Source organism: Oncorhynchus keta, chromosome 16 (assembly GCF_023373465.1).
Source record: "Oncorhynchus keta strain PuntledgeMale-10-30-2019 chromosome 16, Oket_V2, whole genome shotgun sequence".
NCBI lineage: Eukaryota > Metazoa > Chordata > Actinopteri > Salmoniformes > Salmonidae > Oncorhynchus > Oncorhynchus keta.
The window spans coordinates 6,236,350-6,259,402 of record NC_068436.1 but is presented as its reverse complement, the minus strand read 5'-3'; positions in this window follow the sequence as shown (position 1 = coordinate 6,259,402).

The window sequence follows — 23,053 nt, the reverse complement described above, 5'->3', positions numbered from 1 at the left end:
GTCGATGATTATTTTAGTATGTTGGTAACCCGGTGTATAAAAGTGATAATTCCCTCAAGGCCGGTGTTTGTTGGATATATTGGCACGGTTTGCCGGCCCTCAACCTGGTCTCGGGCCTAACAACATCCGTATCAATATATCCAACAAACACGACTTCTCAGGCATTACCACTTAAATATCACAAAATCCGAGGAGCCTTATTGCTATTATAAACTGGTTACCAACGTAATTAGAGCCATAAAACAAAATGTTTTGTCATACCCATGGTATATGGTCTGATATACCATGGCTTTCAGCCAATCAGCATTCAGGGCTGGACCCACCCAGTTCATACTTTAGAATACCCGTATCCAAAATGAAGTACTATGTAATAAGCTAGCAAGTACATGCAGTTATGACATACTTGCCACTTTCAATATCAAGTATACATTTAAAAATACAAAAAAAAATCAAATTATTTTTGCTAAGTACAACACAGTAGCCTGTAATTACTGTACAAAGTCATAGTGCCACTATAATTTAAAGAATTGCTAAAAAGACGCTTCTCACCAAACGTGAGACAGTTATATCATCTGGGTGAAGAATGTAACTAGGGGGCATTTTTGCTATTTTTTGCTTTTGGGGCAGTAACCGAAAGGTTGCAAGTTCAAATCCCTGAGCTGACAAGGTACAAATCTGTCGTTCTGCCCCTGAACAGGGACTGTTCCTAGGCCGTCATTGAAATTAAGAATTTGTTCTTAACTGACTTGCCTAGTTAAATGAAGGTAAAATTACATTTTGCGCTTGGTTGGAACTGCAAACTGTGATATTATTATTGTTGTTACGCTCCTCGTTTGTAGAATGACCGGACCAAGGTGCAGCGTAGTAGGTGTACATTTTCTTTATTAATGTTCCACCAAAAAAACAATACAACGAACGTAAAGCTTCGTAGTGCAAAACATGCAACAAACAAAGATCCCACAACTGAAGGTGGGAAAAAGGGCTGCCTAAGTATGATCCCCAATCAGAGACAACGATAGACAGCTGCCTCTGATTGGGAACCATACCTGGGCAACAAAGAAATAAACAAACTAGAATGCCCACCCAAATCACACCCTGACCTAACCAATTAGAGAAATAAAAAGCCTCTCAATGGTCAGGGTGTGAAAATTGTCTATTTTCATCAGTGTTTGTATTGTTTAAATAGATTTGAAGAGGCACAGTGATGGTCCTACTGGGCCTAATAAGGTGTGGATGGCACTAACTCAATGAGTGCATCCCAAATGGTACCCTATGCCTTATAAAATATGGGCAACCCATGGGCCCTGATAAAAAAAAATAGTGCAATATATAAGGAATAGGGTGCCATTTGGGAAACATTGACAACACGGTCTTGTTCCAAGCTGTCTGGGCCACATGGTTTCTGTGATCTAGCTGTTTCCTTATCCCAGAAGCATCTGCCAAACCATGCTCGATGTCACACTTCACCTGACCTCAGCTCTGCACACACACTTGCACGTACAAGTGCACACAAGGGTGCCAGGCAAAGACTTACACACGACGTGACACTGTGTTCGTAATTATGCAGTCTGTTGGCATGAAAAAGTCCTTCTGAATATTATTTATGTTATTATGTGACTGACACAATGGGATTACCACCGAATACAGACACGTGGTGCCCGATATTGTTCCTTCCACGCCACATTCAACACCCCACGTTGGAAAGGGCAGAGTCAATATCGTTCCCCTTTGTTATGGACAATCGGACAAGCACAATTTGAATAATTTGCTTGACTGGATTATCAATGTGTAACATTGCGATGCAGCTAAACTAGCCGGGTTGCAAAGATCGACGGTTACAATGCCTCACAAAGTCGGGCACCTATTGGTAGACGGCAATACATAAAACAAAACACAAAAAGCCCGGTTCAGTCTGCCTTCCACCAGACACTTGGAAACAAATTCACCTTTCAGCAGGTCAATAACCTTAAACACATGGACAAATATATACTGAAGATGCTTCCCAAGACGACATTGAATGTTCCTGAAAGGCCTAGGTACAGTTTTGACTTAAATTGGCTTGATAGTCTATGGCAAGACTTGAAAACGGTGTTTTAGCAATGATCAACACCAACTTGACAGAGACTGAAGAATGTTTTGACGAATCATGTACAAATATTGTTCAATACAGGATTTACACACAGCTGTAATTGATGCCAAAGGTGAAACTAACATGTATTGACTGTGTGAATACTTAGGTAAATTAGACATTTCTGTGTTTATTTTTCAATATATTTATAACAATAAAAAAAATTAAAAACATGTTTTCAATTTCTCATTATGGGGTATTGTGGGTAGATGGGTGAGAAAAAAAAAACATGTATTTAATGGATTTTGAATTCAGGCGGTAACAACAACAAAATGTGGAACGAGTCAAGGGATATGAATAGTTTCTGAAGGCACTGTATGTGTACACTTTGCCCGCGTGGAACAATTCCTCGACCCACAAAGGCATTGGATGATAGAAAAGCACCGCAATGGGGCAGGAGTTGACTCCATAAATTCAATACATGATTATGACGATTTAGCAAATGCTCTTACAACAAACAGTGCATTCAACTGAGGTAAAACATCCACATCACAATCATCGTAAGTAAAAAACCTCCCAAACCGATAATGACAATTACTTCTCACAAATGGAAATGAACCTTTAAGATGCTTCGTTAGTCCCAGAAACCTCATTACCGTCATCATTGTTGATAGTCCGGATATGACTCAGCATAACACAATATATATTCAAAAATACACCCTTTCAGTTACATAATTACCAACCACTGATTCTCCACCATTCGTGTACTATTCCTGTTTAAGCAGACTTCATCTGACAATATGTGAGCGGATTAATTTCGGAAGCCTTTGTGAATTATTCAGACAACAGCAGTCTGCGAAGTCATTGGTGACTGATTAGTTATTGCTCTTGCTGTAGATGGACCCCATTAGTTCCATTTCCCATCAAAGGAACAGTAAATGCTCTTGCATGGCTTTACATCATCAGCAGGCCATGGCTGATGAGGGCCTCAGTGGACTAACAGCATCACTGCACCGGAACATCAAGCCGTGACGCGGCTCAAACGAGAGCTGAGGAACTACTTTGATAGGAACCACTTTTGATAGTAAAGCTTTTCTTGTCTGGTGTAGACACCTGTTGACGAGTGACACATGAAAACTGACAATGATGGACTGATCCAGCCTGGTTTGTGTTTTTTTTTAGATGCTTGTGGAATACAATGAAAAGGCGAAGGGATTTTTAAAAAGGTTCTATGAAAGGGCTACATTAACACATGGTGACATGTACATCCCATAAGATTTCAGTAACAAAATGCACTTCACTTTTTTACATATTGTCACGTTAAAAAAAAATAGGTTTCATCCTGTGGACGGGTGTTGCGTGCTCAAACGTTGTCTGTAATGTCTTCAATACTATTCAGCTTACTCTGTATTTCTCACAACAGTCACATATCCCAAATCATTTGTTTCAGAGATACTAAGCAACACCATATTAAAAGATGATTCCCAGTAAATCCGATCAGTAAACTCCTTCCAGAAGAGCAGTAGCTGCTCATTGTAATCTGTGCATGAAAATGTCAAGAAGCGCGTCAATTCCTATTCATGAATTATTGAGAACTCGTGGGAAATATTGCCAAAGTGCATTGCCATGCAAATGAGATGATGGCTTTTATGCGCCACCGCTAAAAATAGATGACGTGCAGCAAGAAATAGACAGAAGGAAAGAGGGTGTGGTGGGGGGAGAGGAAGAGGGGGAATGGTGGAGGGAGCAATGGGAAGACATGGAAAGAAAGTGGGAGGGAGCGGTGGAATGGTGGGGCAGAAAGAGAGTGGGGTGGGGAGAAGTAGAGGGGGATTGGTGTTGGGGGGAATGGGGAGAGAATGAGGGAAAGAAGTTGGAGGGAGAGACTGAGATAAAGGTACACATGGGGGTAGAAAACGAATGGCTATCTCGTCAATTGGCAAAGAAGAACTTGGCTAACTTAGCTAACGTCAACTCCGTTAGCTAGGTTGGTTAAACTGTCGTTACACGTTAGCTAGGTAACTTACCGGTCGCGCAGTCACTCTACCACCGTCTCTCCTATCATGGACGACACCTTCTCCTCCAGCTGGTCCACATGAACGGTCTCTCAGCTCCCTTCTTCTTAGCAGCCGACTTGATGTCGGACCACTTTTTTTTTTAAAGTGTCACTGTTCCTTGCCATACCCCCGGCGGCAGAGACAGACCTGGCCACTCTCGCCCATCTTCTCGTTTTGGTCTCTGCAGTTATCAAGTCTCCCCAACAGCAACCTCTTCCTGGTTGCTATTTCCTCCACCATCCCGTCAAGCTATTGTTTGCTGAACTTTTTATTGCGGTGATGGTAGAAGAGAAGGGGGGAGTGATGGTGGTGGGGGGGGTGGGGGGGGGAATGTACAGACAGAAAGGGGGGCGGAAATACAGTAGGAGGGATATAGAATGGAAAGAGAGAGGCAGGGGGAAAAAAGGAATAAAAAGCATAGCCTTTGAAATGCGAAGGAGGAACCGCTCGAGAGGAAAGTACAGAGAGGGTGGGAGAAAACGAATGAAAACGAGAGAGGAGTAGATGAAAAGGGGAGAGAGAAGCTCCATGGGTGAGATCATACAGTACATTCTTGAAGGTTTTTATAAGCCGCTTTGTCAAAAGAGGTGATTTTAAAGGATGACTGTGATGGGGGGGTGGAAACATTCTGATCTCTGCTCGGAGAAATCCAACTAATCTTTTCCCCCAAGGATTAGTTTCGATATAGGCCTTGGGTAAATAACGTTGGCCCACATCTTGGACAGATGAATACATTGATGATGATACCATATGTCCTTTTTCACCTCGTAGGAAGACGCAGTCTGTCAACCCCTGGGATCTGTTTAATCAAGGTTAAAAACAATGCATCTGCTCTAAAAAAAAAAGAGAAGTTATGTTGTAGTTTCTATGCAGCGTGTTACGCTAAATATGCTCAGAGAAATGTAAGGTTCTGAATTAATGTTTGGCAAAGGAATCCTGATTTATGCCCGTTCTATACATTAAGCCTACAAGGCATTACGTTATTTCATCCTACAGTATAGATACATCCCATGAATTTGACCCAGAATGTATCGAATGTATATACATTAATTAAGCATACTTTATGTTGTCATGAGTCGAGACATGCACTAAAACCGCCGGTCGTTATACCACAAGGAACCGCTGTCAAGATACGTGAAGGGAATTGGACTTTTCTCATTTGCCTTTCTTTTTTTTTTCTTAACTAATTTCTTTGGACTGGCCAGTCCTGATCTAAGATCCTTCACTTTCTTCAAAGAGCTTCTCAAAGGTGCGCTGTGTCGCTCGGAATTACCATTTGTCTGCTAATCTTGACAGCTAGCCGCCAAGCGGTTGAAAGAGAACCTGATCAGAAATCTAATTCCAGACGAACATCCACATCTCTCAACCGAGAGTTCTCGACATCAACCTTCTAACAGAGTCGGCTTAAAAAGCGGTAGGAAAGGGATCGAAATCTGAAATTAGCATCGATTTCCATACCGGGGAACTCAACATGTGTTACGCTCAGGCTAATTGCATTCCTTCCATCACTTCTGAATGATTAAGAAATTACAGATGTGCATCAAATGTGTTACAGGTGGCCCTTTGATGTGGAAAATAGCATGATGGTAAGCCTATATGTTCTGTCAGATAAGGCTCTGGGGGGGGTTCAGAGAATCCATGCTCTGCCTGCATGATTCTGGATTAGTGTGTTAGAAATGGACTCTGTGATAAATAATAATGATAGTGGAGTCTGCATGTGGGAGTGCCCTCCATCACCTGTGTGCGTGTGCTTGTGCGTGTACTTGGTTCACCTAAACCAAGTTAGGCTGTTAGTCCCTCGAAGAGCAAAGGTGTATGGAAGAAATAGATATGGGGTTGATACTGTACTCTGGAATGGTTTATCTTGCCTGAATACAATGTACATTGATAATGGCCAAGGCATCAGTGAATTTGTTTTTCATCATGCTTCTGGCATTTTTTTATTTTTTGCAGAGATGCCATCAGGTATGATCCAGAGATTAAATAAAGATGACCTGCCTGTCAAACCTCCTTCTAAATAAAACCCTGCAACAGAGCTGGCATATGCCTTAAGGATTCAAATAACTACTGAGAAATAAGGAGTTATGCAGTTGACTGTATGTGTTTTTGGCTGGTGGCTAAAACAATGGCTCTCTCAAACAGACAGGGAACACACACATTTTCAAACTCACACAGGCCCTGATTACAAAAGACAGGCACCTGTGGCAATTAGCCACCCCCACCAATCAGCCAAACTGGAACTGTTTGATACAGGCAGAGCCGGCTATGGATGAAATGAAAGACGAATTGAAGTGCAAAGTAAACACATTGCTTTTACAATAAGCTAAAAGTTTCACATGTCAATAAACGCTTTGAACATATATGCTTCAAAATAGTCATTGATGTCGCGTTCACGTGCTCGTCGGAATGGTCATTTATGCCTCGTTCACGTGCTAGTCGAAACGAAGAAACTCCGAGTATAACTACAACCAGTTAGCAAGTTGGACATTTCAGTGTCCTAGTTCCGACTAGCAAACGCGACAATAGTCCACAGTGAAGGGCGTGCCTTCACAAACCCCCTCCTTCAAAATGAAATGCCTTTTGTTAGTACGTCACATAATCCAGTACGGTTGGTAACTACCTATACCAGATAACACAAACTGGTGCTTCTTTAAATGAATCTCAACTAAACTATAGGTAAATATAATACAATTACATTGTCTTCTCGTTTCTATGCACCGGTAAATGCTAGGTAAATGTTGGACTGTAAAAGAAAGGATAAACAATTCTAACACAGCTGGATCATTCGTTGGACAATTCAGACAGTGTTTCCCTGGTGATTTGAAAGAGGCACACTCAATTTCGAAAAAAGGTGTTATTGATATTCAAAGGGACTTTTAGAGTAAACAAAGCCATTCTCGAGTGCAATAACACATCCATAAAGTTGACAGACCCATTTGAGATAATACACTGTTGTTTCTGTACAGTTGGAGATTGCCAGGAGTCATACCAGGGGTCACACACCCTGTTTCTCCCTTTCCTCTAAAGCACTTTGAAGACCAAAGGAGACATCGCTTTAGAGCCTTCAAAAGCTTGCTGCATAGAAACAAGGTTATTTTATCTACAACAGAACATTGAGCTCTTGATACCTCCAGCACCCAAAACATTCAGTCTGGCGTTTTCACATATGAATAATTTCCATTGTGGATTTGCGGGATTTTGAATAGTGAAAAAAAAGGCATTTAGAATATCAGTTCAGCCTTTTTCACTTTGAATCCCCCCCACTACACTTAAATGGGTCCACCAGGGTGGTGTATAACTCAGGCATCTGGAAGTGAAGTCCCATAATAGTTCTCCCGAGGAGTTAACTACATTGGCAAAGTTCATTGCCACACAATGCCCATGTATAATTAACTTCACCAACCGCATAAGCCGCCGAGCTGGTGATTCCAAGGTACTTGACTCATCCCTCGTGGGCCTTGTAGGCGAAAGAGTTTTATCGACTTTGGATGTTACAAATGAGCGTTAATTGGACGTTTAAATGTCAAACACATATTTGTAGCCTCCTTTACACCTTTTCTGTCTGTGCCTCAGAGCCAAAAAAACAGAGAAGCATTGGCTTGGGTTGGCAGTGCCGAGAACAGATGACTTCGTTTATTTCATTTCGCAACCACTGGAAATAACCGAGCCTGCCAGAATGAATGAATCTCAAAATGTAACGAAATCATGATTATTTCAGAACCATTTCCCCTCTGTTTCCTCCTGAGGTCGTCGCTGTGTGTCTCGCTGCCAACTTCCAGCACCAATCCGAGGCTCCATCCACTACAACCATAAATCATCCCGAAGCAAAGGTCTTGGAGCTAATAGAGAACAAGCATTGCCCTATTTTCAATTCGCTGGTAGCTGTTTCTCCAGGGCCTATGACATGTCAGTGGTATGGCACACTGATGGCCCCATGCTCCCCTTCTATTCAAGAACTGCATCATTTTGCACCTTTTCAAACCAACACCCACTGCCTTAATTGATTGGTTGACAGACGTTTTTGGATGGATTCATTGATGATATTGTGCCTTCACTCTCATACCCGTGTGGCACACGCTGAATAAATCAACAGTAAGAAGAACTAGGCAGAAACTAAGTTGGGCCCAACAACACATTTTCAAAACACTCTTGAAGTTGAAGACAAAAGAGAACGTTTGAACGTGTTGAGAAAAATAGTTGGATTAATTGAGAATTGGGAATATTTGATTGAAGACCACATGTTGAAAAATGACAAAAGAAACCTGTGACTTTGATGTCCACTGAATGGGACAGATGAGACATAACTCTTAAATAGTGAAAACATAATATTAGACTCGGTTTCTGTCTCTTGTTGACTGATGTATGTTGGGGGATGATTGGTGCTAGTGTGATTGACATCATCTGTCCTTGAGTTGAACGTACATTTTTGATCTCTCAAGTCAACATTTTGACCAAGACAAAATAATATATGTTCAGTGCCTGTTGAAAGTAAATGAAGGAACCATGGGGGAGCCTGAGAAGGAATGGTTTGTAGAAGGAGTAATCAAATAGAATACTGCCTTCTTGATATCTATTTAGTCTTCCATGACACGTGCAACGTGCCTTTAGATATGCCTGATGAAAAAGCTGCTGGCCTAAAGTATTAAATCTGTGAAGGCAAATATATGACTTTAATCATGGAGTCAAAAAGACTTCCCGATAGACAATATAATTGACACGTTACAATACTTAACACACTTACAGAATGACACTTTTGTATATAGTAGGAACGCGTCTCTAATGGTTTGTTATGTCATTTACAAGAGTAGGTGTTGTGCTGACATCATCAAATGCCCTGAGGCTCGTCAGACATTCACTCCTCTGGCATGGTGACAGTGTTGGGGAACATGAGAGGTTGAGGGTCGCGTCCCACTAATATATGCTTTGCCCTGAAGTGTCCATTTGTTCACTACACATCTAAAAGCATTGGATCGTTGGAGGCATGGGCTTAGATGGAGTTTCCATGTTTCTTACACCAGTCATTTCGTTTCAAATCGGTGAAGCGAAGTGAACAAGTTTGTGGAGATAATAGGGAACTTTTTCCTGATGTTGGCTCCTGTTCAGGGGACCTTTAATGAGTCCCTACACATCTCTTCAGGGTCCGACTGACAGAAAAGCAGCAGCAGCCATCCAGGTTTATTGGAGCTCTCTGAAACACACTTAAGGCTCAAAATGATCTAGCAACAAATCAATTCACAGCCACGTGATAACTAAGCAATGTTGCAACTGTGCTACATAACACAGCCATTATACATACATTGAGTGTACAAAGCATTACACACACCTGCTCTTTCCGTGACAAAGACTGACCGGGTGAAAGCTATGATCCCTTATTGATGTCAGCTGTTAAATCCACTTCAATCAGTGAAGATGAAGGGGGGGTTAAAGAATGACTTTTAAGCCTTGAGGCAATTGAGACATAGATTGTGTATGTTTCCCATTCAGAGGGTGAATTGGCAAGACAAAATATTTACGTGCCTTTGAATGGGGTATTGTAGTAGGTGCCAGGCGCACCGGTTTGAGTGTTTTTTTTTTACACTCAACAGTTTCCTGTGTGTATTAGGAATGGTCCACCACCCAAAGGAAATCCAGCCAACTTGACACAACTGTGGGAAGCATTGGAGTCATCGTGGGCCAGCAGCCACGTGGAACGCTTTCGACACCTTATAGAGTCCATGCCTCAACAAATTGAGGCCGTTCTGAGGGAAAAAGGGGGTGCAACTCAATATTCTTTCTTAATTTTTGATATACTCATATATCCATGCATCTTATTATCAAAGTCCCAGTAAATGAAGAGACACTACTAACATACTCTAGTCTATTGTCTAGAGAAAACCTCAGTTATATACTTTTGTACTATAGGTAATAGGGCGTTGGGCCACCATGAGCCAGAACAGCTTCACTGAGCCTTGGCATATATTCTACAAGTGTCTGGAACTATATTGGAGGAATGAGACACCATTCCTCTATGAGAAATTCCATAATTTGGTGGTTTGTTGATGGTGGTGGAAAACTGTCTCAGGCGCCACTCAAGAATCTCACATAAGTGTTCAATTGGGTTGAGATCTGGAGACTGAGACACACACACTTTAAACCGCCCATGCTCCTTTGAGACATCTCTTTCAAAGTCACTGAGATCTCTTCTTCTAGCCATGGTAACCAGAATAATGGGCAACTGGACATTTTTATACTTGACTCTAAGCATGATGGGATGTTAATTGATTCATGAACCACACCTGTTTGGAAGCACCTGCGTTCAATATACTTTGTGACTCTCAGTGTTTCATTTATTTGGGCAGTTATTTTATATTGCCTGCATCTGGGTAATGGCTGTTCAGTCTTTATCCATATTTTTGAGTGTTGTGCAACTCAGCTGGGTACACACAATTAACTGTCTGAACCCCCACTACCATTAGGGGCTATGACCTTTGACCCATGGACGACATCTTACTCAAGGGGCAAGGTGTCTTCCATGCTCTCTCTCTCTCTCTCTCTCTCTCTGTCTCTCTCTCTCTCTCTCTCTCTCTCTCTCTCTGTCTCTTTGTCTCTCTCATCAGTGTCTCTACATCTTCTACCTCTTCTGCCTTTCTTAATAATTATCTGTCTCTCTGTCTGATGTGGGTGCAAAAGGGATGCCAGTCACAGAGGGGTCTGAGGTCCCAAAAGATTCCGGGGACAGGCATGTTCAATGCACTGGAAGAAGCATGGCCACCCTGACAGATAGAATGTGATGAGACACTAGCAAGGCTGGACAGCAAGTCTTTACCAACCCTCAAACAGAAACAGAGATACTGCATGGATGGCTGGACAGCAGTTCCTTACTTTGGAACCTCAAGAAACTGTCACTACAGTGGGACCGTCTCTGAGTCAATTAGACTGTGGAACATGTCTGTCACTTAAACTTACAGTACTGCAAATGGATCTTCAGCTTACTTTGATCACAGTTCCATTACTGTACAAACACCTTTAGCTACTTTTAACCGTTTGACACTTACGATCACATATGTGTGATCATTGTTGAGTGGTCCCTGCAAATATGTGATTGGAACAGTAGCAACAGAACGTATGATGCAACAAATGTGTCTAAACAGCGTTATTGTCTGAAAAGCATCTAAACAATATTTTGTACTGATGGAAAACAAATGTTTTCACAACTTTATCTCAATTTCACCTTTCATCGTAAAAGATAAAGAAGAAGTTTGTCATCCAAGCATCACATGGAACAAAAAAAAATCATTCCATAAACCAGTCTAAATAGCAGGTGGAGCAGACAAAAAAAAACTAAACAGAAGTTAGCAACTTAACAGCTAGACTTGTTTACAATGTGCCACATCTCTGGTGAACACAAGGGATAAATGTGGTGCTCCTGTAGCTCAGTTGGTAGAGCATGGCGCTTGTAACGCCAGGGTAGTGGGTTCGATTCCCGGGACCACCCATACGTAGAATGTATGCACACATGACTGTAAGTCGCTTTGGATAAAAGCGTCAGCTAAATGGCATATATTATTTATTATATTATTATATTATAAATGTTTTTCGAAAATAAATATTTGTCAGCTAAGCTAACAGTGGCTAAATTATTTATTATGGCAGCCATGTTTGTTCATGTTTGACAAGAGAAAACTCTCTAATCCCAGAATGCCATTCACTATAAAATGCAAATAAACAAAGTCAAAGATGGCTGCAGCCATTGCCCGAATAAAATCAACTTAGGTTAGCCACTTTGCAGCATATTACAAATCTTCAATGTGCTTGTTACAGTGTATACAAGAAACGGAGCACGTGACTTGTCATTTACAGTTTTTGACAAATCACAAAGCAAATAAAATGTTATCACCTCACAGATGATCACCTCAAATCCAATCCAATGGCAAGAAAAAGTATGTGAACCCTTTGGAATTATCTGGATTTCTGCATAAATTGGTCATACAATTATCCTGTCTGCTTAAACTAATAACACACAAATGAATGTATTTTTCTTGTCTATATTGAATACATCAATTAAACATTCACAGTGTAGGTTGGAAAAAGTGTGTGAACCTCTAGGCTAATGACTTCTCCAAAAGCTAATTGGAGTCAGGAGTCAGCTAAACTGGAGTACAGTCATTGAGACAAGATTGGAGATGTTGGTTAGGGCTGCGCTGCCCTATAAAAAACACTCACAAAATTTGAGTTTGCTATTCACAAGAAGCATTGCCTGATGTGAACCATGCCTCTAAAAAAAGAGATCTCAGAAGACCCAAGATTAAGAATTGTGGACTTGCATAAAGCTGGAAAGGGTTACAAAAGTATCTTTAATTAAAAGACTTGATATGCATCAGTCCACGGTATGACAAATTGTCCATAAATGGATAAAGTTCAGCACTGTTGCTACTCTCCCTAGGAGTGGCCATCCTGCAAAGATGACTGCAAGAGCACAGCGCAGAATGCCCAATGAGGTTAAGAAGAATCTTAGAGTGTCATCTAAAGACTTACAGGATTCTCTGGAAAATGCTAACATCTCTGCTGACAAGTATACGATACGTAAATCACGAAACAAGAATGGTGTTCATGGGAGAACACCAAGGAAGAAGCCAATGCTGTCCAAAAAAAACATTGCTGCACGTCTGAAGTTTGCAAAAGAGCATCTGGGTGTTCCACAGCGCTACTGGCAAAATATTCTGTGGACAGAATAAACTAAAGTTGAGTTGTTTGGAAGGAACACACAGCACTATGTGGAGAAATAAAGGCACAGCACACCAACATCAAAACCAAATCCCAGCTGTAAAGTATGGTGGAGGGAGCATCATGGTTTGGAGCTGCTTTGCTGCCTCAGGGCCTGGACAGTTTGCTATCATTGATGGAAAAATGTATTTCCAAGTTTATCAATACATTTTGCAGGAGAATGTAAGGCTATCAGTCCATCAATTGAAGCTCAACACAAGTTGGGTGTCCAACAGGACAACGACCCAAAACACAGAAGTAAATCAACAACAGAATTGCTTCAACAGAAGAAAATACGCCTTCTGGAGTGGCCCAGTCAGAGTCCTGACCTCAATCCGATAGAGATGCTGTGGCATGACCTCAAGAGAGCGATTCACTCCAGGCATCCCAATAATATTGCTGAACTGAAACAGTTTTGTAAAGAGGAATGGTCTAAAATTCCTCCTGACCGTTGTGCAGGTCTGATCCGCAACTACAGAAAACGTTTAGTTGAGGTTATTGCTGCCAAAGTAGGGTCAACCAGTTATTAAAACCAAGGGTTCACATACTTTTCCCACCCTGCACTATGAATGTTTACAAGGTGTGTTCAATAAAGACATGAGCATGTATAATTGTTTGTGTGTTATTGGTTGAAGCAGACTGTGCTTGTCTATTGTTGTGTCTTAGATGAAGATCAGATCAAATTTTGTTTATGCAGAAGTCTGGGTAATTCCAAAGGGTTCACATACTTTTCTTGCCACTGTATGTACAGTATGAATTAAAGGACCATTCCAACCTCATTTTCATTATGTCCAGGACAATACCACAATATCAGTGTCTACAAAAGAAAATATGAAAATGTGCCGTTTTCATGTGTGAAATCCGCACATTTCTACAATTTGTAGAAACAAATGAACCAATTCCATCAACAAAAGTCTAAACATTTTCCAACACTATGAGATGCGCGGTGACATTGGGAAGCAAGAAAATACCCTACCTCTGGCTAAAAACCAGTTGCAGATCTAGAAAATCACCGTTTTTCTTTCTTTTAATCCTACCCTTTGATGTCACGGAGAAGCATTTTTTTTTTTACCTTCTTATCTTTTGAACCACGGATCATAGAAGAGAGACGTTTTCACATATCTAGACATTGGTATGAGGCTGGATATAATGAATATGAGGTTGAAAAGTAGAGGAATTGCCCTTTTAAACCCCTTCAATGGAGAAACCCTTTCCGTTTCACCAAATGGACAAAGCATGTTGATAGACCCTCTCTTCACCTCCGCTATGAAAGTTATTCATTCACCGATACACTCTAATTCACTTTACTCCCAATTGTTCACTGTGAACAGGTAATGGCTCGGACTGTCCAAACAATTAGTCATGTCTTTTTCTCCATTAATGTGATTTGTAGTGGAGCCGTGACATGGTTGAATGGGGCGTCCTCCAAGTGGACTAATTTTACACACAATAAACCTCTGTCAAAGTGCTGCAACTCAAGGTCCTGTGTGGTTCAGTTGGTACGGCATGGTGCTTGCAACGGGTTGTGGGTTCGATTCCCCTGTGGGGCCAGTATAAAAATGTATGCACTCACTACTGTCAATTGCTCTGGATTAGTGCGTCTGCTAAAACGACAAAACTGTGGTGACAAACCGTGGATGTTTGTGGCCTATTAGTAGTTGTACAATAACTTTTTTGTATGCCGTTTTTCACATTTGTATTGTTATTATTAAATAATTGTTAGTATTATTAGACAGTCATTTACATATCATTCCTGTGTCTAAGTATTGTTTGTTTGTTAAGTATTTTTCATTTGGACAGTCTTGAAATGTCCTCCTGGAAAACGTCTAATAAATAGATACTGCATGTATAAGTCCTGCTACAAGTTGCTCTAAAGTGGATACTGAATACTGGTGCTGGTATTTTATTGCTAGGCAGGTTTGTGTATGAAGGAGGGATTAAGGGTGTGACTAAGAAAGGGAATGTATGTGTGAATTTGCACCTGTCTCTCTGTTTCGGCATGTGTTCAGTGTGTATACAGCACAGGAGGCTGCTGAGGGGAGGACGGCTCGTAATAATGAATGGAATGGAGCTAATGGAATGGCATCAAACACACGGGAAACCATCTGTGTGATGGATTTGATACCATTCCACTAATTCTGCTCCAGCCATTACCACAAGTCCTTCCTCCACTATGAAGGTGCCACCAACCTCCTGTGGTACACAGTGTGTGTGTGATGTGTTTCCTACTACTGCAGTCTTCCTGGAGTCTGAGGAGCTCTGAGGAGCGGATCTCCATGAGCACGAACTCGGTCTGCTTCCTCCATCTCTCCCTCTCTCCCTCCCACTGCTGGAGGACAAGGGAAGAGTAATCGATCACCAACCAGGCCCCAGACCACAGTGTGAATCCTTGTCTGTCAATACAGGATTCTCAAACGCACACAGAGACGAGACACAGAGCGCCGATCCCTGTTTTACAGTCCAGCAGATGGATCGACCCACAATTTATATTGGGTGACGCAGCAGTACTCAGAAATGTGAGGAGTCACTACAAAATATAATCAAATCAAGTGTATTGATCACATACACATATTTAGCTATTGAGGGTGTAGTGAAGTGCTTGTGTTCCTAGCTCCAACAGCGCTGTAATATCTAACAATACGGTGGAAAATAAGGATTTAGAGAAAAAAATAATGGAAAAACGTCATAAGAGATTAGGCTGCTCATCTATTTTTAGTCTGTGGGGGATTTGTGACTGGGGAGATAATCTAATATAGGTAATTATTGTCAGTTGTCTGTTATGAAGATTCATGGAGATTTTCTTCGCTGTGCTCTCGGACCAAACTGCCTGTGAATGCCTTCGCACCCTGTTAAATAAATCAAAGCTCTTCTGAAACAGAGGAACAGTAAGAGCTACATTCAATCAAACCAATATTGCATTAGTTTTAGGTAGTGGCATGTTAACATGGTAGTGTACTTATATTGACGATGCTGCAACAGCACCGGGAGATGCAGAGAGAGGGAGAACGTGTGTACACAATGTGCACCGCTCTCAAAACACGTTCATTTACCAATGTTTTATCTATTTCCAATATGTTGTCAACTAAGTTCTTTAGTGGAATGCAGTTAGAGTACTGGGTTTATTTGCAGTATTGACTGGTAAACACCAGTCTCGTTTTGTGAGTGAATCCTTTTCAGAGAAGAAGCTGTGAGAAATACTCAAATGGCAAGGTATGTAATTACACCAAACTGACATCTCCAGAGGAGAGGAGGGGGGGGCGTGAGTGGGCAGTTATTAAGAGCGGAGGGCCAGTAACCGAGCCCTGAGCCAAATAGGTAAAAAAATCTGTTGATGTGCCGTTGAGCTAGGCACTTAACCCCAATTTCTCCTGCAAGTTGATCTGGATAAGAGCGTCTGCTAAATTAAGAAAATGTAAATGTGTGTGTGCATCCGTAGTGCACGTGCATCAATGTCGGTCAATCTGCATAACAAACTTACTTGACTTCCTGGTGAACCTGTATAAACACATCACGTCAAATATTACTTCCTGTCTCGACAATAGAAAATGAATGTGCTCATAGCCAGCCCTCGCCATTATGTCTGATGAATGTAACAATCATGCTACTTTGTTCGCCTAACAGGTAGGAAGAGAGCACACAACAAAACATCACGTTAGCAGCCCCTCAATTAGCATGCATTACTCAAGCCCATTAAGATTACTTAACTAATTAATTATCTAATTGACCTATGCAAGCGACAGCCGTGCGCCAAGTTAAAATACCTCATTAAAATCGGGGAGAGGAATTATTAAATGATTAAATTTGTACCTTTTGGGAGTACAGCTTACGGAGAACCTCAGGAGAGTGAACGGTCGGGTACACGAAATCACATCCCCTCCTGAAATCACAACAAAAACACTGTCATTCATAAGCATCCATTATACAGTGGGGAAGGGTATTGGTGGAGTTCAGCATTTTAAATGATGGCGGTGAAAACAAAAGTGTCTTGGGTCTGGGTTGACAATGGCCTATTCTGTGGAGGCAGGGTTATAAATATGACATGAGAAAAGTTTATAATCTCATTTTTTCTTCCACTTTCCACTTTTCCGCTACTCCATACGTTAAATTAAAAATGAACCGCTACTGATTTCTGTAATGATGGTTTTGTGGCCTGGAAAAATAACACATTATAACACACACACACACACAAAATGAAGCGTTTTACACTCCGGCTTGAGTGAGACACCTTTCGTCTGCATGTTTATTCATGGAGAGAGAGAGAGAGAGAGAGAGAGAGAGAGAGAGAGAGAGAGAGAGAGAGAGAGAGAGAGAGAGAGAGAGAGAGAGAGAGAGAGAGCATCTATCAGCACAAACACAGAAGAACAGAGGGGACCCGCATGTTAATATTTATTCAGCCATCAGATGAGGCTCCCCAGCCCTGTGGAGTTAGTCACTTCCAGGCCACGGGAGGGATATGTATGTGACTCTGATGTTCTTGAGCCTCCATGCAGGCTTCAGAGAGCAGAAGTCAGTGAGGAGCAGCCAGAGTAGAGTAGCAGCAGTAGCAGTATGCAGGGAGAGAGAGCATCCTATGAATTATTCATCTAGTCCTCTCTCTCTGTCTGTCACTCTGACATTACCTTGGTGCCTCCATTGCAGCCAACACATCCGTAACTGTGAGAAATGTTGTATGTTCTCCAGATGTTTTCCCACTGAATCAGTGTTATAGATTTGCAGATTGTATTATATATATATATATATATATATATATACTGCTCAAAAAAATAAAGGGAACACTTAAACAACACAATGTAACTCCAGGTCAATCACACTTCTGTGAAATCAAACTGTCCACTTAGGAAGCAACACTGATTGACAATAAATTTCACATGCTGTTGTGCAAATGGAATAGACAACAGGTGGAAATTATAGGCAATTAGCAAGACACCCCCAATAAAGGAGTGGTTCTGCAGATGGTGACCACAGACTACTTTTCAGTTCCTATGCTTCCTGGCTGATGTTTAGGTCACTTTTGAATGCTGGCAGTGCTTTCACTCTAGTGGTAGCATGAGACGGAGTCTACAACCCACACAAGTGGCTCAGGTAGTGCAGCTCATCCAGGATGGCACATCAATGCGAGCTGTGGCAAGAAGGTTTGCTGTGTCTGTCAGCGTAGTGTCCAGAGCATGGAGGCGCTACCAGGAGACAGGCCAGTACATCAGGAGGTGTAGAGGAGACCGTAGGAGGGCAACAACCCGGCAGCAGGACCGCTACCTCCGCCTTTATGCAAGGAGGAGCAGGAGGAGCACTGCCAGAGCCCTGCAAAATGACCTCCAGCAGGCCACAAATGTGCATGTGTCTGCTCAAACGGTCAGAAACAGACTCCATTATGGTGGTATGAGGGCCCGACGTCCACAGGTGGGGATTGTGCTTACAGCCCAACATCGTGCAGGACGTTTGACATTTGCCAGAGAACACCAAGATTGGCAAATTCGCCACTGGTGCCCTGTGCTCTTCACAGATGAAAGCAAGTTCACACTGAGCACATGTGACAGACGTGACAGAGTCTGGAGACGCAGTGGAGAACGTTCTGCTGCCTGCAACATCCTCCAACATGACCGGTTTGGCGGTGGGTCAGTCATGGTTCTTTGTGGGGCCGCACAGCCCTCCATGTGCTCGCCAGAGGTAACCTGACTGCCATTAGGTACCGAGATGAGATCCTCAGACCCCTTGTGAGACTATATGCTGGTGCTGTTGGCCCTGGGTTCCTCCTAATGCAAGACAATGCTAGACCTCATGTGGCTGGAGTATGTCAGCAGTTCCTGCAAGAGGAAGGCATTGATGCTATGGACTGGCCTGCCCGTTCCCCAGACCTGAATCCAATTGAGCACATCTGGGACATCATGTCTCGCTCCATCCACCAACGCCATGTTACACCACAGACTGTCCAGGAGTTGGCGGATGCTTTGGTCCAGGTCTGGGAGGAGATCCCTCAGGAGACCATCCGCCACCTCATCAGGAGCATGCCCAGGCATTGTAGGGAGGTCATACAGGCACGTGGAGGCCACACACACTACTGAGCTTCATTTTGACTTGTTTTAAGGACATTACATCAAAGTCGGATCAGCCTGTAGTGTGGTTTTCCACTTTAATTTTGAGTGTGACTCCAAATCCAGACCTCCATTGGTTGATACATTTGTTTGTGTGATTTTGCTGTCAGCACATTCAACTATGAAAAGAAAAAAGTACTTAAGAATATATCATTCATTCAGATCTAGGATGTGTTATTTTAGTGTTCCCTTTATTTTTTTTGAGCAGTGTATATATATATATATATATATAAGTGAGTTTGTGAGAAGTTATTCAGACTGATGGCAACATGGTGCAAGGATAAAGTATTGGTTAAACTTTACTTTGAATTTTGGAATTATTATTGTACTCACAGTGACAAACGTATTGGAATGACATGCTGTTACACTATAACACCAATTTTTCCAAATTCGGATCTCAAGGCCAGAAGCACTGCTTGCTTTCCATTCTCAGCTTCTATTTTCTGATCAGGACCTGATTAAGACTTAGGACACCATGTGAGATAACTCTCTGGTCAATCAGTGACATTAATCAAGAAAACAGCAGCACCCCGGACCTCGAGGCTCAGATTTGAGCACCCCTGCACAAAACTACACTTCCACTGGAAAATAAAGTGTTGCCACTGGCTTTCTTTGACATTGTCACCAAGGAAGTAGTCCAATATACAGGAAGAGGCCCAAAATATGTAAGATGTATAGCATTATTAGGACAGCCTCAGTTTTGCTGAGATGAAATGGACTCTTACTGACTGACATTGGATGTACTATATTGGGGTTATAATAACATCACTGTTTAAAACCTCAACATCTGAGAAATACAACACATAAACTGTTTGAAATGCAAACTACAACCTTCCCCTTCGAGGTTAATCTAACGTTTATACAAGTACACTGTAAAACGCCATGTCAATCACCCACACGTTGTTCTTGACAATCACTCACCGGAGAAACCGAGTGAATTTGATGTTGTAGTTCAGGGGCTTTATTGAAAATGGCATGAAGGAGCTCAACGGGCATACAAAGGATGAAAAAGTATCACAGTTTCGATTTCCCAACTCAATTAACATGAATGTATTTACTTTTCTTCTGGTCTCCTTCTGTCAGCACGGAACGGTCACTAATCAACAAACATCAAACTCTTGAGATATAAGTTTTTATCAAACTATTTACAGTCAGAGCTGGGGGGTGGACAATCTCATTAAGTTGTGTTACCTTATTAGGAGCTGAGTAAAGAGAGAGAGAGAGGTAGAGAGAGAGAATGAGAAAGAGAGAGCAATGGGCTGACCTTTCTACCAGACTCATTTCAGCTTTTCATCTACACTGAAAAAAACTATAAATGCAACATGTAAAGTGTTGGTCCCATGTTTCATGAGCTGAAATAAAATATCCCATACATTTTCCATACGCACAAAAAGCTTATTTCTCTCAAATTTTGAGCAAAATTTGTTTACATGCCTGTTTGTGAGCATTTCTCCTTTGCCAAGATAATCCATCCACCTGACAGGTGTGTCATATTTCGTGGACATTCATACTGAAAGAGACTTTGTCATTTCTTCAAACAATCATCTTGTCGACCAGCCTCATTAATTATTGCAATAATGAGGCTGGACGACCCCACACCCTTGAGTGTTGGACCGAGTAACCTAACCTTTACACAAATGCAGAGTACTATATATAGCTGACACTAAAAATGCTTAGTCATGGTTGGTTCAACCCCTCCCATGCAGACCAAGGAGCATCATAAACAACTCTCAAATCAAATCAAATTTTATTTGTCACATACACATGGTTAGCATATGTTAATGCGAGGTAGCGAAATGCTTGTGCTTCTAGTTCCGACAATGCAGTTATAACCAACGAGTAATCTAACCTAACAATTCCACAACTACTACCTTATACACACAAGTGTAAAGGGATAAAGAATATGTACATAAAGATATATGAATGAGTGATGGTACAGAACGGCATAGGCAAGATGCAGTAGATGGTATCGAGTACAGTATATACATATGAGATGAGTAATGTACAGACTTCCGGCGCCGACAGAGATGGCCGCCTTGCTTCGCGTTCCTAGGAAACTATGCAGTATTTAGTTTTTTTACATGTTATTTCTTACATTGGTACCCCAGGTAATCTTAGGTTTTATTACATACAGTCGGGAGGAATTACTGAAAATAAGAGCAACGTCAACTCACCATCATTACGACCAGGAATACGACTTTCCCGAAGCGGATCCTGTGTTTTGCCTTCCACCCAGGACAATGGATCGGATCCCAGCCGGCAAACCTAAACAACGTCGACGTAAAAGAGGCAAGCGAAGCGGTCTACTGGTCAGGCTCCGGAGACGGGCACATCGCGCACCACTCCCTAGCATACTACTCGCCAATGTCCAGTCTCTTGACAACAAGGTTGAGGAAATCTGAGCAAGGGTAGCATTCCAGAGAGACACCAGAGACTGTAACGTTCTTTGCTTCACGGAAACATGGCTCCTAACTGTGGGTTTACCCTGTTGTTATCTACACAGGGTTGTTGTCTTAACCCCACCCTGGCTTAGTTTCCCAGTTGCAAGGATGATTTTGAGACAGTGAGGGATTGTTCTACTCCTAAGCTATATATAAACAAATGTCTATGTACTGCAGTCTTTAACTCATTTGTCAGCTCAAGCCATCTCTAGTGGCCATATGCCCAGATTAGCTGCAGGGAACTACAGTACAGACAATAAAAACACAAACACTAGTAGGACAGAAATGTCTTAATATTAGTTAAATATGAACTGTTAACCATTCATTTCAAATAGATCACAAATATCAAGACGCTGATTAAATTGCATGATTATTACACATGTGTACCTACTGCTAAGGACAAAAAAAAAGGTCACAGAAATGTGCAGTTTTGTCACCCAACACAATGCCACAGATTGGCATGCTGACTGCAGGAATGTCCACCAGAGCTGTTGCCAGAGAATGTAATGTCAATTTATCTACCATAAGCCACCTCCATCATCGTTTTAGAGAATTTGGCCGTACGTCCAACCGGCCTCACAACCACAGACCACGTGTACCCACGCCAGATTGTCTGAGACCAGCCAACCAGACAGCTAATGAAATTGTGGGTTTGAGCTCATCTCAGGGAAGCTCATCTGCTTGCTCGTCGTCCTCACCAGGGTCTTGAGCTAACTGCATTGTGGTGTCGTAACCGGCATAAGCTACGAACAACGAACGCAATTGCATTTTATTGATGATAATTTGAATGGACAGAGATACCGTGATAAGATTCGGAGGCCCCTTGGCGTGCCAGTCATCCAAAGCCATCACCTCATGATAATGCACAATCCCATGTGGGTAAGGATCTGTACACAAGTCCTGGAAGCTGAACATTTTACAGTTCTTCCATGGCCTGCATACTCACCAGACATGTCACCCATTGAGCAACTTTGGGATGCTCTCGGTCGACTTGTATGACAGCGTGTTCCAGTTCCCGCCAATATCAAGGCAAATTTGCACAGCTATTGAAGAATAGGACAACATTCCACTGGCCACAAACAACAGCCTTATCAACTCTACACGAAGGAGATCTGTCAAGCTGAACGAGGCAAATGGTCCTGTGTGGTTCAGTTGGTACGGCATGGTGCTTGCAACGCAAGGGTTGTGGGTTCGATTCCCCTGTGGGGCCAGTATAAAAATGTATGCACTCACTACTGTCAATTGCTCTGGATTAGTGCGTCTGCTGACTGGTTTTCTGATCCACACCCCTACCTTTTTTTCAAGGTATCTGTGACCAACAGCAGCATACCTGTATTCCCAGTCATGTGAAATGCATAGATTAGGGCCTCATTTATTTCAATTGACTGATTTCCTCATATGAAGTGTAACTCAGTAAAATCTTTGAAATTGTTGCGTGTTCCATTTACATTTGAGTTCAGTATTGTACAATTTGCTGCACACTATTGAGGAAGACGATCATCTTTTAAGACCCACTCAACAACCGCAACAACATATGGTGGGGTGACCTGTTGTAAAAATGAACGAATGTCTGGAATAATTCCAATTGTGCATTTGATGAGGCATTCTGAGTGATCGTGTTGATAGTTGTTGCCTACTGAGCTCTTCCTTGCTAAA